We start from the raw sequence: 14,763 nt of genomic DNA on the forward strand, positions 1-14,763 counted from the left end.
TAATTAATATCAGTGCTTTTGTCTGGATAACATACATGTTGAAGTATAAAAGCAAGTGTAGTAATGCCTTTAATTTCCGGAAATAAAGCTACACAATATGGCATTTTTACGCTCCACCATATTTTTTATTAACGTTTACTAATCGCGCACAGTGTTCACACTGTATCTTATATAACTTCTACGTATTGCTCTTCGACTAAACTACGGGCCTTATAATATGGGGGATGGCGCCGTACCATGCTATTTTCTAAAACGCGCTGTTCGAGAAAACAGAGGATTAGTATCGCATTTCTATATCAATACTCTCATGATGGGAATAAATGCTTATGCCATCGAAAATTGGATACCTGTTGGTATGCATCAATATGAATCAAGCTCGTCACCTTTCGCATAGCTCAATTTGCACCTTTTCACAATCCATGTGAACGAATTAGGATCGTTTTCACAACTACTTTCTTACTTGAGTACTTTTAAAGTCAGTCAATTCTACTTCTACTTCAAGTAGTTTTAGGTTGCGTATGGAAGAAGTATTTATACTCGTTCTTGAGTAGATTTTTTCGTTTCTACTTCTACTTGAGTAGCTTTCTTGACTACTTTGACCACCTCTGCTGTACAGACATTTGCCATCCTCGTGCTGATGAAAATGGTCTCTGATTGGATACGAACTGAACTTTAGTTGTATTTTTCCAAATTCGGATGTCAGTGTTTTGGTAATTCAATAATTCTAATCCTAATCAAATTTAGAAAAGTGGCTATTTTCTAGTTGCCCACTGCCCAGCTCTGGTCCAGATAATAAAAGGCCGCATGAACTAACTTGTTCGAACTCCAAGTTGAGTTTAAACTACTTTGTGAGTTTGCTGGAACCTGGGTTCTAAAAAACAATATGGCAAAGAATCATGCAGATCTCGCGTTTAAACATACTCGGACGTTGTTTGAACCTGAATGCGAGTACAAGGGCCCGTTACAGCTAGGGTTACCATATTTTGGAGATCTGAAAAGAGGACACTTTTTCAAAATTTTCACAAAGTTACAATACTGGAGTAGAATCCGGAAATGGTAATTTTTTCCGACTTTGTGGTCGGTTGACGAAAAAAGTAATATTTCCGGCTCAAATCCCGAATTTCACGTTTTCTAAGGGTCTTTCCGTAAATTGACCATAAAAAAGTCAATTTCCCGGTCCCACTCCCGAAATACATGCCGGAACGTTACTTCAGTACTGATTTCCTAGCCCAAATCGGTGATATGGATGTGATCAAAAATTCAGAATGCATTCGGATTCTAGTCGCGCAATGCGCGAAATTTTTTTGGAATGTGATCAATGATATTGGTGAGTGTCTGAGCAAGTGATTTCTTCCGAAATTTACATCACGTATAATTATAATTTTGAACATTGATCATGGCTAAGAATATACATTCATGAGCTTATCGCAGATTATTTACTTCGGGCGGTTTTCATTCTTAATAATTACTTTGTTGAAAACTCTTGCAACCCAACGTACTCCGACTATTATAGTGTGTATATGATCCTGTATTCTCATAAGACACGTACGTAGAGACACTAAGTCGCGCGAAGCTCGCGATATATTTTTAGTTTGAATCCATCTACCCGAAAATAATCCACTATTTACAGATATTACGAATATTTTCGAAAAATTCGGGCATGGCTCCATTCGCCCCTGGACCCGTCAATGCGATGAGCATCAGTTGTATTGGAACGTCGCTTTGTCTTGCTAATGTTCATGATCGCAAATATTTGCGCCTAAACCGTAAACTGTCGGCGGGCCGCACAAAATCCCGGATCCGGCCCGCGGGCCGTATGTTGCCCGCCCCTGACGTATGGTAACCCTAGTTACAGCGGAAATTAATCACGGTATGGACTTCAGAGCGACTTCAACATCCCTCGGTGTATGCACGGTTGATGGTTATTTATGGTCAGCAAATTGACTGGCTATTGATTGGTCAACTGTAGGAAATTTTCAGATTTTCCAAATTAGATTGGAATTAGAACTATATATGCAGAGTTATTTTTTTCCGAATTATATTAAATTTTGAGGTACATCATTCGACAAAACCTGAAAATTCTGAATTTGAAAGAAATACAGCGGAAATCAAGTTCAGTATGACAAATGTCCGCCCACCGAGCTTGACTAGTTTCGCACTGTACAGTTCTGTAGCATTTAAAAAAATGGAATTAGATTATAATTGAGAGCAATATGTAACCTCACAGCCGCGAACTGAATATCGTGTAGCTCGAATTGAAATCTGACAGCGTCGGACAATTCAGCAGTCTTCTGCACTGCGTCGGGTGATTTTGATTATAGGTAACAGCGTCGTTAAATGCCTCCAATCGATATCAAAACGATCGCGAACACATTGAGTCATCTTCACGATGCGGCGCCGGGCTAATTTGCCTATTCACCGAGATGTATCGTACAACAGCGTGCACCGGGCGTACTCTCAAAGGTCAAGCGAGACTGTTCTTGTTGATGGCTTTTAAACGGACCTATTCGCCCCGGTGAATGCGCGTTGAAGTTTGTGCGAGAATGAAAGAGATGACACTTGCCCACGCCTGTGTGATTCCTGTCAACCGAGTGCAGAATAGCATCAGCAGGTAGTTTTGGAAGTATGAACTCTTCTGTGGTCGCTGAAGAACAGTTTCCTTGACGACGCAACACGAAGTACTTTTGAATCACAATTAAGACACAGCCTACGCACACCGGTACAAAGACGTGGACGTTGGCGGATGCTAGAACTTGAAATGCTTCATGAGTTGTTGTTATAACATTATACGTCTGTGCATCACGGCTAAAATAACAGCTGCCGGTTGATATTTTGCCGTTAATGAGCATCCATATTCTAATTTACAGCCTCGGTTATTGCTAATGAGAAGGTTGCGGCTGCCGGCTAGCAAGGCTCAGTTACAATGGATAACACGGGTTTCGCGAGTTCACGCGAACTCGGCTTGGGTTCACGCGTTCAGACACCTATTTCACGCATGACGGTCACTTCCGTAAGTCTTAAATCGAGTCGTGGAGGAGCGTGTGTATTATGTAATGCATGTCAGACTCGGGAACTTGCGGCTTGAGGCACGCGGCTCGCGTTAATTAAGGCTTCGAGTGTAGCACTGCAGTGAAGATTTGCGGCGATGTTGGCAGAAACCAACGTCTCGATTGGCGTGTTGCCTAAGACCCATAAAGCCTCCTCTCCTGAAATCACCTGGGCAATGTATTGAGCAATGAATAATTAAGCTTGCTCATCCTGACTAATAACAAAACTCTCGTGTGCGAACTGTGGTCTCTACACTGTACTTGTGCGGCAGTTGGTTTGCACAGCGGACGTAGTCGTGTCTTGTGAATATGCTCCCCGATGTCCAATGTGACAAGCTTCTTGGAGGTACACAACTTCAATACGCAATTGAATGATGTATTCGTATTGAAATAAACCTGAATATTTTCGACTGACGCTAGTCGGCAAATAGCAGAGAATTGGGAAGAACATGGTAGATGGTGATACGATTGTTGATATACATTATACAATGTTGTTTTCAATTCTCTACTAATCGATGACGATTACCCCTGACGAGTGTCAGCCGAAAATATAGCCTACTGGTTTATTTCAATATGAGTATATTATTCAATGTCCAATGTGTCTTAGACATATACCGTACTTTCGTTAAAACACATGTGAAGTCAATTTCGACAGAATATAGATACCTCAACCGTAATTTCCCGTTGGCAATATTCAGTAAAGCAATCAGTACGGCAAGTTTTCAAGTCAAAAAAGTTTTTTTCAGGTCAACTACTTCGTAAGGACAGATATTTCCAACCAGAAATGAAGATGAGTATTACCATTCTAACATTGTGTGATAAAACACCTAATTTACATACATGAGGTCGAAGTGTTTTCAAAATTAAGTTTTTCAAGGTCAAAAAATGTAAAAATTTTGATTTTTTAGATCAAAATTTTCCGGTTTTGGATTAAAAAAATCGCCATAGTAATCAGTAATTTCGAGCTACAAGGTATTCAGTTCGTGGCTGTGAGGTTACACCTGAACCTTTTTGTGGTGACCGCATTGCAATTTTCGTGCGTTTTCGCTGGCATCACTAGTAATGTCAACATTCTAAAGACTGTACAAGCTTTGCACCGTCCTACGAAATTCTAGAATACCACAGCTGGTGCCACGCCTGCTGTTTGATATATTGCCGACAGAAAAACAAACCAGCTCTTATTAGACAATGTTAACCGAAGAAATATTTACTGCCTTCTGTCACGTCACGCGCACAAAGCGCGTCTGATTTCGCTCAGACTCGTGGTGAAGTGCGAAGAATAACTGAAGCAGACTTGGACAACTAGAAAATTTTAGTTGTCTAATTTCACTAAATTAGAATGAAATGCCGGTAATCTAATTTCAATCTAATTTGTGAAATGTTCCTATGCTCTTCCGTAACTGCCGAATTACAGCACGGCCCACCTCTAGGCTTTTTGTAAGACACCGCTGACGCGGATGAGGTGGCGAGGAGGAGCCTAGGTAAACCTCCAACACTTAGGTATCGGAATTCGGAAGTCGACCTCGGTCGGACTCGAACCCGCACCCATCGTCATATTAGTTATTGTGACGAGTAATAGCCTGCTAGCATATAGTAGTTTGTTGTCTGCGAACAGCATTCTAGTTTTCAAAACTTTACTCCAGTACATTGCCGTGCTGACTAACATGAACGATGGTCATGTCTAGTGTCTACCACAAAAGAAGGAATATCTTTTAGAGTAGTACAAATACAACAAGCAATATAGTGATCATAAACGTCATTTTGTTTTGAACTATGAGCAGCGCACGATACCCCACAATGCTTTCCAGCGAATAATGAATCGATATTGGGGATACAAGACATGCTATTATCTGAAAGAATAACTCATCCTAAACATTGATCCTGTGAAGACATCCTATGCCGTTTTCTAAGAGTCTCGGTCTTGGCAGTGTCTGGGCCATTGCACGTCAATGCAATATGCTTATTGAAATCAGCTGACTCTCCATCGATGGAATGCTGTTGTCATCGCCGCAGCCGTTTCAGCTCGTGTGGAATAGCGTTTTGTTGGACACAGGCGAATAGCTTATTTGAAAACAACAACAATAATAATTTGAAACTGAAATCAATTTTAGCATTTCAAAATGCTTTATTTCGCGTTCTTCCAAAACACGAATCTGATCGCGGGCCGCAATATATGCCCTCGCGGCCTGCGTGTTCGTGACGCCTGGTATAGTGCAAAACGAGTCAAGTTTGGTGTACAGATGTTTAACATTCACATGCTTTTGGGAATGCACTATGATTAGATATGAACTGATTTTTGCTGTATTTATTTCCAATTCACAATTTCATTCAATTTCAAAGTTTTTGCGAATTCGGTAATTCTAATTCTAATCTAATTCGGAAAAGCTGAAAGTTTTCTAGTTGGCAAAGTCTGAACTGAAGAACTGATGATTTTTAAGGCCATGGGAGACACAACGGACATTATTGTGCACTGGTTATCCTGGCGCGATTGGTAACGAGTTACCCAGTCGAAGGGAAGACACTAAAATAATCGGATGTAGTGACAGTCTGGCAGTTGAACTTTTCACAAAATCTATTACACAACACTGAAGTTTAGGATTTTCGTTGCAGGTATATTTTGATAATCCAAATCAAAACCACCCGGAATTTCCGACCCGATCCGTTCGAAAAGTCCCATCAGCCGTACACAGAGAAGATATTGCAATTGTCCTCGTCACTACAATACAGTCATAACATCCGTTTTCTGTAATATTCAATTCAACTACAACTAAATTGCGGCAGTATTAAATTGCGTAAATTGGTCCATGTGTGTCAACATTTTCGATGTCACGTATTGGTAGTAATAACCGATAAATGAATATGCAATAAAGCATTTATTACAACGATGGATCCGAGTCGAGTGTTTGGGAAACATCGTGCTTTTGAAAATAATTCAAAATTTTTACCGGCGTGCTTTTTTGAAAGTGTCCCGCCTAGAGGCTAGTCGCGCGACACAGTAATCAGACTTAGGCAAGATTCTAATCTAATTTTGATTTACCTGTAAATGCTACAGGTGAACTGTATAATGCGAAACTAGCCAAGCTTGGTGTACGGACACCTGCCATTGCTTATGAAGCTGAGCTATGATTTGGTAGGAATTGAACGTAATTTTTGTTGCATTTCTTGTTAATTTTGAATTGAATTCTTATTCAGGAATTCTAATTCTAATCCAATTTGGAAAACGTGAAAATGTTTTTATAGGTGGCCGACTGTTGGTATAATGGTCTTGCATGAACCTTACATATAGGCCTATTGCTTCGGTAAATGTTAATTCACAATATACTCATGAAATGAGTGCTGTAGTTATAGATATAATACACGAAGAGCTTCTTGGAGGTACGGAACTTCAATATACAATTGAATAGTATATTCATATTCAAATGAACCCGAATATTCTTTCCAATTCTCTACTAGTTGCTGACGATTACCCCTGACGAGTGTCAGCCGAAAATATTCGGGTTCATTTCAATGTTAATATACTATTCAAGATATAATACAGTTGACGTGGAGATTTCGTTCCCGGTTGGCACTCAATTCACCCTCTCCCAATACGCACACCGTGCGCAAAAGCACGCCGTATACGTACCATTCGGAGGCTGTATATTTTGCATGCACAAAGATGAGTCACCCGGGTTCTGCATTGGCTAAATTAGCACTACAAACATAAAATACAGCGAGTTAACAAATTTTACACGAGGATATCGTCGTCTACAACGCTTCGAATGTACATAGATTGCAACTCTCGATGCAGGAGTTCAGAGGGGTTCAGTTCTGCGCGCACACGAGTACACACTACAAACACATATACCGCGGAAACGTGACGGTGTGGGTTGCTTCCTGAACAGTGAACACCATACGTTGATTCATCTCGAATCTATGCCGGCTGATAGTGCAAGGTATATTTGACGTTGCCACTTGCGAGTCGCACTCGGTAAATGTAACTGTCCTCGCTGTTTTTTTTAATGTTGTTGTAAGTTTAATCCTAATCTAATTTCAGGTATTCTGGAAAATGGCAAATGCTACAGGAGAACTCTATAGTGCGAAACGAGTCGAACTTGGCAGGAGAAATTTGCTACTCTTATGCATATGAAAAAGAACTCTGTTTCGATACGAACTGATCGTGACTCAATTTCACGAATTCAGTAGTTCTAATTCTAATCTAATTTGGAAAACTGTGTAGCTATACCTCAAATTCTAGTCTTATTTTGAAAGAAAATCGTTTAGCTATAATTCTCTTAATATTCCCATTCAAGTAAGTTACCAAACACGGTGTGCACTAATACTTGTTGTCAACCCGGGGCAGAGGGCACTTATACAGTTGGTAGGAGCCTGTAAGATTTTGCTGCAACGAAAAATTGAAGCGATTTGACCTCGCGTGAAACGTTTACAAGAGACGCCACATTGCACCGAGTTCATATTATCTTCAGCAGATGACCGTTTTTTTGGGCTGGCGCGTGCTTTACTATAGAAATATATCGTGTGTGTGTGTTGCTGCCAAGTGTCCGTAGTATAGTTTTCAATATTAAAGTCATGTACGGTGGCATTTTATTTGACTTAAACGTGAACAACAAACATTACAGTCAATTGCCAGGGTGTGCTGTCGTCACGTGACTAAACTTATACTCAACATTAGCGATTGGAGTACATTGTATCGTTGGATAGCTGTCGCTAAGAGAGAACACATACAATTTAGAATATGGCATATGAAATCGAATACATTACTACATTACTAATAAAGCTTCATCTACTCTACGGCCTCGTAAAATGCTATTGATTGCCGACCTGTATTTACCTATCAGCAACGACTCTACAACTATTTAGCTAGTACTGAAATCGCTAACCGTCTTCGGTGCGCCGTGGATTTTATTGCATTTGCAAACGAAATTCGTATCTCCGAATATATCGATTTGTCACGATTCCGCTATAGCCATGCTCATGAAATCTGTTGGAAGCGGCCAACAACATATTTGTATTTCCGTATTGACCGTTTTACCGTCTTTCTCGCCCCATTCTCCTCGCCGCATCGCATGAAACCTCTTTACACAATCGAGTGAAGACCATGAGATTGTATCACCGCGTTTTCCGAATAGTCGGAAAATAAATTTGTTAACGATTCGTTAAAGACTTTACCAACACAGCATCCCGTGCAACTCCCTCCAAAGTTTAGTTTGGCGATGCCACCATGTCCTATTATGACAACTAATAGTAATAGGCTGTGTTCGTGTAACGGCGTATAGACAGGCTCTCTGCAACATAATATACCAAACTTGAAATTACACTAATTAAAGAAAATGCCTGTAATCTAATTCTAATCGAGTTTGTGAAATCTTTCATTACTCTTATTCTTATTCTAATCCAATCTAATTTCTGATTTCCCGCAAATGCTACAGGAGATCTGCATGGTTCGACACACATTTGCTATTCTCGTGCTCCTAACAATGAACCATGATTTGTTAAAAACGGAACTAGATTCGATGTCCAAGTTTTCACCAACTCAGTAATTCCAATTCAGATCTAATTTTGAAGAAATATTTGTAGATATAATGTTAACTTTAGTTTCACACAAACTTGGAAATAACTGTGTAGCTCTAATTCTAATTCTTGTCTAATTTTTCAAAAACTTTGTAGCTGTAACTCTAATTCTAATCTCATCTGGAAAAGCCGAGAATTTCCCACTTGTCTGTGTTACACAGTCTACATCTGGTGCTGTTTCATGTGCATTATGTACACACACAAAAAAATTTACCTCGATTTACCGCGAAATGTCTGGAAGCAGGGTGGCCAGCCACTTGGCTGTAATATAACATTACCGTCACTCAATGTAAATTCAACTTACACCCGTCCGGTAATCTAGCTTTACATGCCAGACGGTAATGTTACAGTCACCTCTGGTATATTCAATCTACATTCTCTCCTGTACATTTACGAGCGAGAATGTAATTTTACCGCTTACCTAGTATCTACAACCCTACATGCTGTCCTTTGTAAATCAGATTACATGCCAGCTTCTAAATTCACATACATCCATACCTATCCCAAAGCAACGCGATGCCAAAATACCTCAAAAGTTTCTTCACGCTCTAAAAACGACATTGGGACAACTGTATAATATATAACAGTGTATATTCATTAATGATTCACGATGAAAAAGTATTGCTGCTGGAGGTCTAATTCTTCTTTAGGAGGAATGCAAATATAGCACAAGTAGTCCCAAGAAAAGGTGAATTAATTCCACCGCCGGATAAACTTCCAATTGTGTCTTTTTCTCGTCTTCATTCCTTCTGTGTGACTAGTATCTTGCAGTTCCACTAAAAAGAACTCATGCGTAAGTCGCTATATTAAGCAAAGTTCCTAACCTAGACATGACATTACAATAACTACTAAGACAAATAGGCTAACAAAAATATAACAATTTTTGAAGTACCGGTACTGGTACATTGTGTGATGACGGCTCCGCCTTTTACATGATATAGCAGAGATTCATGACTTACTTTATCTAATGCAGCGGTTCTCAACCTTTTGGACATGCGCCGCCCTCGGCGATGGCCAAAAAGTTTGCGCCCCCCTGCACTTATCGTCACGTCAAAAAGAGCACATCATCTAATACAGAGATAGGCAACCTTTTTGCTAATCACGGTCACATTTCAATTACTTAGGTAGCGCAAGGCCGCATTACAGGGCATAGCCGCCGCATAGCAACCAATATTGCATCCAAGTCTGTCTTAAGCAGTGCAGTTCGCCAGCTATTACCAACAGCTACCCAGCGCACTGAGCTTTAGGATACTGCCAAATCTATGAAGTAATGAATGACTTACACGCGTGAATTGTTCTAAATCTTCAAAGAATATCAAAAATTTGCTCAAATGAAGTTGAGTGCGACTGCTGGAGTTTGAATTTGGCGAGCTTTCTTGAATACGAAATAGGTTTCTTCTTCAACAATCGTCTTCTGAAAATGGTTGTGAAACACATGTTTAGTCAGAATTCAAACAGACTTAGTCAATTTCTCGCGCCCCGCAGGTTGAGAACCACTGATCTAATGTATTGAAGCAAAATGTTTCTCATTTGAGGTGGCATGTGTGCCAAACAAATCCAGCAGTGGATGGAAACATCCCTATGCTATGGCCCGAAAATTACATGAACAAGTCAACAGTTTCAACTCATCTGTGGCGGAGTATGTGGTGTCACAGGTCACTATGTGAGTCGACTAATATCCCAAAATAGAACAGAGAATGCGGCGAATGAAATCAAAGTCGGTGGTGTGCAGTGTGCACAGTCGCAGATATTCACGGTAACAAATACTATGCAGTACTGTACCTTTTACGATGCGTATCCCATTCAGCATTCCTAGGAATCTTTAACGATCCACTTTCTTCAAGCACAACAAGCTTCGCTCCACCCGGGTTGGAATCCCGGTACGTTTAGCGAGACACCGATTCCATATTGGCGCTCCACCCTTTGCTCAAATCTCAATAATGGCCGGACGACGATGCGACACTCGAACGATTTCAAAATGAGTGGTATTCATCCGCTGACATGCCACGAATAATATTTACTGGCCATGATATAATGATTGATTTAGGTCGTATTTTTTCATACAGAAACATTTATTATTACATATAGACCCTTTCTTTTCCATCTAATCTCGTATAAATAGATATATATTCCACGTGATGTTACTACTTACTGTACTTACGTAACCAGACGCTGCTTGTGATGTCACAGTTGTGCGTTGGTTGTTTACTACGAAACTCAGAAAAAGCAGTAACGCGTAACCCTAACCTACTGTAACCTATAACAGATCGCCATGTCCGCCATTAACAAATGGTCAACTGAGCACGCGGTGCTGACATTTCTAGTTTCCCGAACAATATTATGCATCCTAAACTGATATTTTAACTTATCAGTCCTATCTGTGGTAACCAACGAGACCGGCCGTATAGCCATTAGCCATAGCCTTATAATATAATATAATGGCTATGGTGTACCGCATTAGCTACGATTGTCAGTTGTTTCTTTTACCCTATAGTATGTACTTTACTGAAATTGGTACTAGGGCCAACAATTAGCGTATGGTAGACCCCAGTCTCGCGAACGTGGTTGAATCAGGTCAAATCACCACAAAAATGATATCAGTAACATTCAGTTTCACGTATAACATTGGCCGCAGCGATTTTCAAGCTAATCAATTTTACCAATAGCCTGATAAACTCCAGGAACGAGTAACTGCATGTAATTCTGCGAAGAAATTCTGGTAACTTGACTTTACAGCTAAATTAAGGTAATATTACATATCAAAATGTAAAATTACAAGCTACTCACAGTTATTGGCTGCGACTGGTAATTCGTTGCAAAATTTACAGAGATTTCCCAGTAAATCTACCAGATTTTTTTCAGTGTAGTGAGCCAGGGCGGTAACGGCACTTTCTCAGCTGCCCCAAATTGGGCTGGTCTTTGGCCACGAATATGACCTCCCATACCACAGTTTCTCCTTCGCGCAGTAACATCAGTAAGCTTTGTGTACAATTGTGATAAAAAAATATACTTACCTACTTATCATATCCGGAAACGAGTTGAATATCATATTGTGTGTGATTCACAAAAATTCGTAATTGTACATGAGCAAAACAGTAGATATCAAAATATTTCGTCTTTGTCCAATCGCTAAAGTTATATTCTTCATTAAAGTGTGTCCATGCCATTAGAAACGTATTCAGATATACCAGTTAATTTTGAAGCCAAGTCAAGGCTGGCACAATTCATGCGAGTGAAACTATAATAATATTTATGTCATATGGTCAGTATTATTGGGTCATGTTGGCCAAATCTTAATATACACAAACACATAAATGGCTGGTGCCGAATTGATCAAGGCTAACATGTTTCATGTACAAAGATCACAAGCGACATCCAGAAATAAACGCAATTTTTGTAGTTTTCAATGCTGGCCAACACACTGTGAGTCATTTCTGCAAATTATGCTTATTTTCTAGGTGCAGGTACTAGGTACCCATATGAAAATCACGAAATCAAATAACAATGAATCATGCACGCAAAGGCGGGGAAAGTGTTTTAAGATGAATAAATGCGCTTGAAAAAATCCTATATTTATATTGATTTACGAAATGAATTTAGCCCCTCTGTAAGTTTGCTCCACACGCAGTTGGAGTATTCAGGGTGCGATATTAACGGCGCTGTAGTCAGCACTGTGATGCAGCATACCAGCATCCTGTGATCCATCCGAATGTCTCGTTACTAGCAATTTAGAAACGTTTGAGTAGGCGTGCATAACAAGCATCAGAACCGCATTGCTCTCATGAGTGTATACAGTTGGCTGTTTTGTGTTGTGTGCGATAATATGTTTGATATAATACGTGAATGGCATGACGAGCGGTAACAAACATGATTCCGGATGCCATAAACTGCATGAAACGTTTCAAACTGGATCTGCAAACATTTACACGTAATATAGTTTCCTTCTGTAAATTCTATCTGCTCAAAACAACACAGTGATGTATGGATTGGATTTTGCATGAGTGTATGTATACCAAAGTCGTTAAAAGATCGCGTGGTGCAAACGCAGTGTTACTTGTTCCCACGTAACTTATATCCCCTATAGACGGGTCCAGCCGAAAGACTTGGACCACTACATAATTCTAGACTAATAAGAGCGAAATGTTGGTGATCAAATTCTAATATAATTTGTGAAATGTTTTTTTGCTCGAATTTTAATTCTACGAACGAATGGCGGTGATAATCCGGGTCAGATCTACAACTGGAGCGATACAATTCTAGAAAAAATTCCACATTCTTCTTTGCCGTAGCGACGATAAAATATTTGTCGTTCTAGAACTTGAAATATGCGCGACAGATGTCCAGTGTCTACAGATCGACCGGTTTTATCCTGCAAGATAGTAACGTTTGTTTAGTCGCGTAAAAATGAAGTAATTCGTTTGAAGCACAGTAGAGATGGATGCGTTGCTGATTCCGGTATAAATGACACTTTTGATGCTGTCTCATCACTGAAGAGACGCTTGGAGGTACAGAACTGAAACCCTAATATTTTTTCGGCCAACACTCGCCAGTGGTAATCGTCAGCAACTAGTAGATATTATAGAATAACATTGATACATCATATTAAAATATATTGATATGTCATTACCATTTTAGTATGCGGCCCAGCAAACGTCGTGTCGTTCTCCCCATGAAACCACAAACCAATACTTTCGCCCGCATGCCAATTTATGATTATATACTCGTATACTCGTCGCATTTCTGAGAAATAGTGTAATGCAGTCATAAATATCTTATACACTGGTCTGACCTCGTGTCAGAAATTGCTTTATTACGAGGAAAGCGATCAAAGAATGACAACAATACATACATATTTGCACCACCTTAAACTGTACCCCGCAAAAACGTTCTTACATCCAGCTTTAAGATATACGTAGTCGGCACGTTTCGCGACATTAGGTCACACAAACACTATTATTGTTCGAGTTATTTTGTTCGAAAGAGTATTACGCAATACATATCGTGCATATTGTTACGGCTTACGGGGGTTTTCAAGATTGTACCGCAAACCATATATACCACATCGGGATAAATTATACAGTCAGCACCATGTAGGCGCAATCCGAACCCGTTTGGCCTACTGTGGTTTGAAGTTGCAATGTTGAGACGCGTGTACCACGGGAATGGGAACTTCTGTATTTTGAAAGCGAAAGCTAAACATAATAGAAGTATAATCCAGTTTGCAGCTAACAGTTCTTTGATCCGAGTATCGTACAGATTACGCAAGTCATTATTGAGGTATTTCCAGGTGTGACCAAAGTAGACAGTATGGCTACTCAAGTAGAATTAGAAGTAAATCTGTAAGAGTAGAAGTAGAAGTAGCAATTCCAAAGACATATCAAAACTGTTGAAGAACTTCTTGGAGGTATAGAACTGCAATATAAAATTGAGTAATATATTCACACTGAAATAAATCAAATATTTTCGGTTGGAGATATGTCTGTTGATATACAAAGTTCTTTTGAATTCCCTGCTATATATTTTTAGATTATACACCAACACCTTCTGTTGGCACAAACGTGGCGTATTTTGATAAAAGTCGACTCTAAGGCGCACAAATATAAGAGTCAACGGCGTCTCCCGACGACGCAAAATCTGTAGTCTCGATCATTTTTCGAACAGACAGAACCACCCAACAAATGTTTGCCAATGGCACAATTCATGTCCTTTGCCTGTTCTGATTCGAGCGTCAGGGGATGAGTCAAGGACGTGATGCGAGTGTTCTAATAACTCTAGGCTAGGGACATGCTGTTTTATGCAGTCTTGCAAACGCTGTACCGTTTTTCCCACGTGGTCACAATCACAATGGCACTTATATTGATAGGCTTCAAGAGTAGAAGTGATTCGTCACTAACCATGAACACATCTTGGCATCCCATACCAAGACCTGACTAGTACCTAGCGTCGACCTTGTGACCCGTCGATCGTGGCCGGTCGAGTTTGCTGCAAAATAACATGCAGTGAAATCACTTTCGACTCGTTTTACAAATATTTTCGCGTATCCATGGAGTCTGCCGAAAGTGTAAACAGGGCGCGCTTAAAAATTCAAAAGGCTGAATCCGAAAGAGACAGCGAATACACACGGCATAGATTCCTGTTATCGGCG

The 14,763-nt window shown here is 40.0% G+C and overlaps 2 long non-coding RNA genes across 2 annotated transcripts; both read right to left on the minus strand.

Annotated features, from left to right (window-relative positions):
- Nucleotides 1-9,192: 9,192 nt before the first annotated feature.
- On the minus strand, nucleotides 9,193-10,656 carry LOC145449843 (uncharacterized). The gene is made up of 3 exons (XR_013918362.1): nucleotides 10,401-10,656; nucleotides 9,902-10,032; nucleotides 9,193-9,394 (listed from the first exon to the last, which is right to left on the minus strand). It is a non-coding gene; the product is annotated as an uncharacterized LOC145449843 (long non-coding RNA).
- Nucleotides 10,657-12,430: 1,774 nt separating this feature from the next.
- On the minus strand, nucleotides 12,431-14,096 carry LOC145449850 (uncharacterized). Its single transcript, XR_013918369.1, has 2 exons — nucleotides 13,246-14,096; nucleotides 12,431-12,987 (listed from the first exon to the last, which is right to left on the minus strand). It is a non-coding gene; the product is annotated as an uncharacterized LOC145449850 (long non-coding RNA).
- Between the last annotated feature and the right edge of the window lie 667 nt (nucleotides 14,097-14,763).

This window comes from Botryllus schlosseri, chromosome 11 (genome assembly GCF_051294905.1).
Source record: "Botryllus schlosseri isolate E-star chromosome 11, Bs_hap1, whole genome shotgun sequence".
Lineage (NCBI taxonomy): Eukaryota > Metazoa > Chordata > Ascidiacea > Stolidobranchia > Styelidae > Botryllus > Botryllus schlosseri.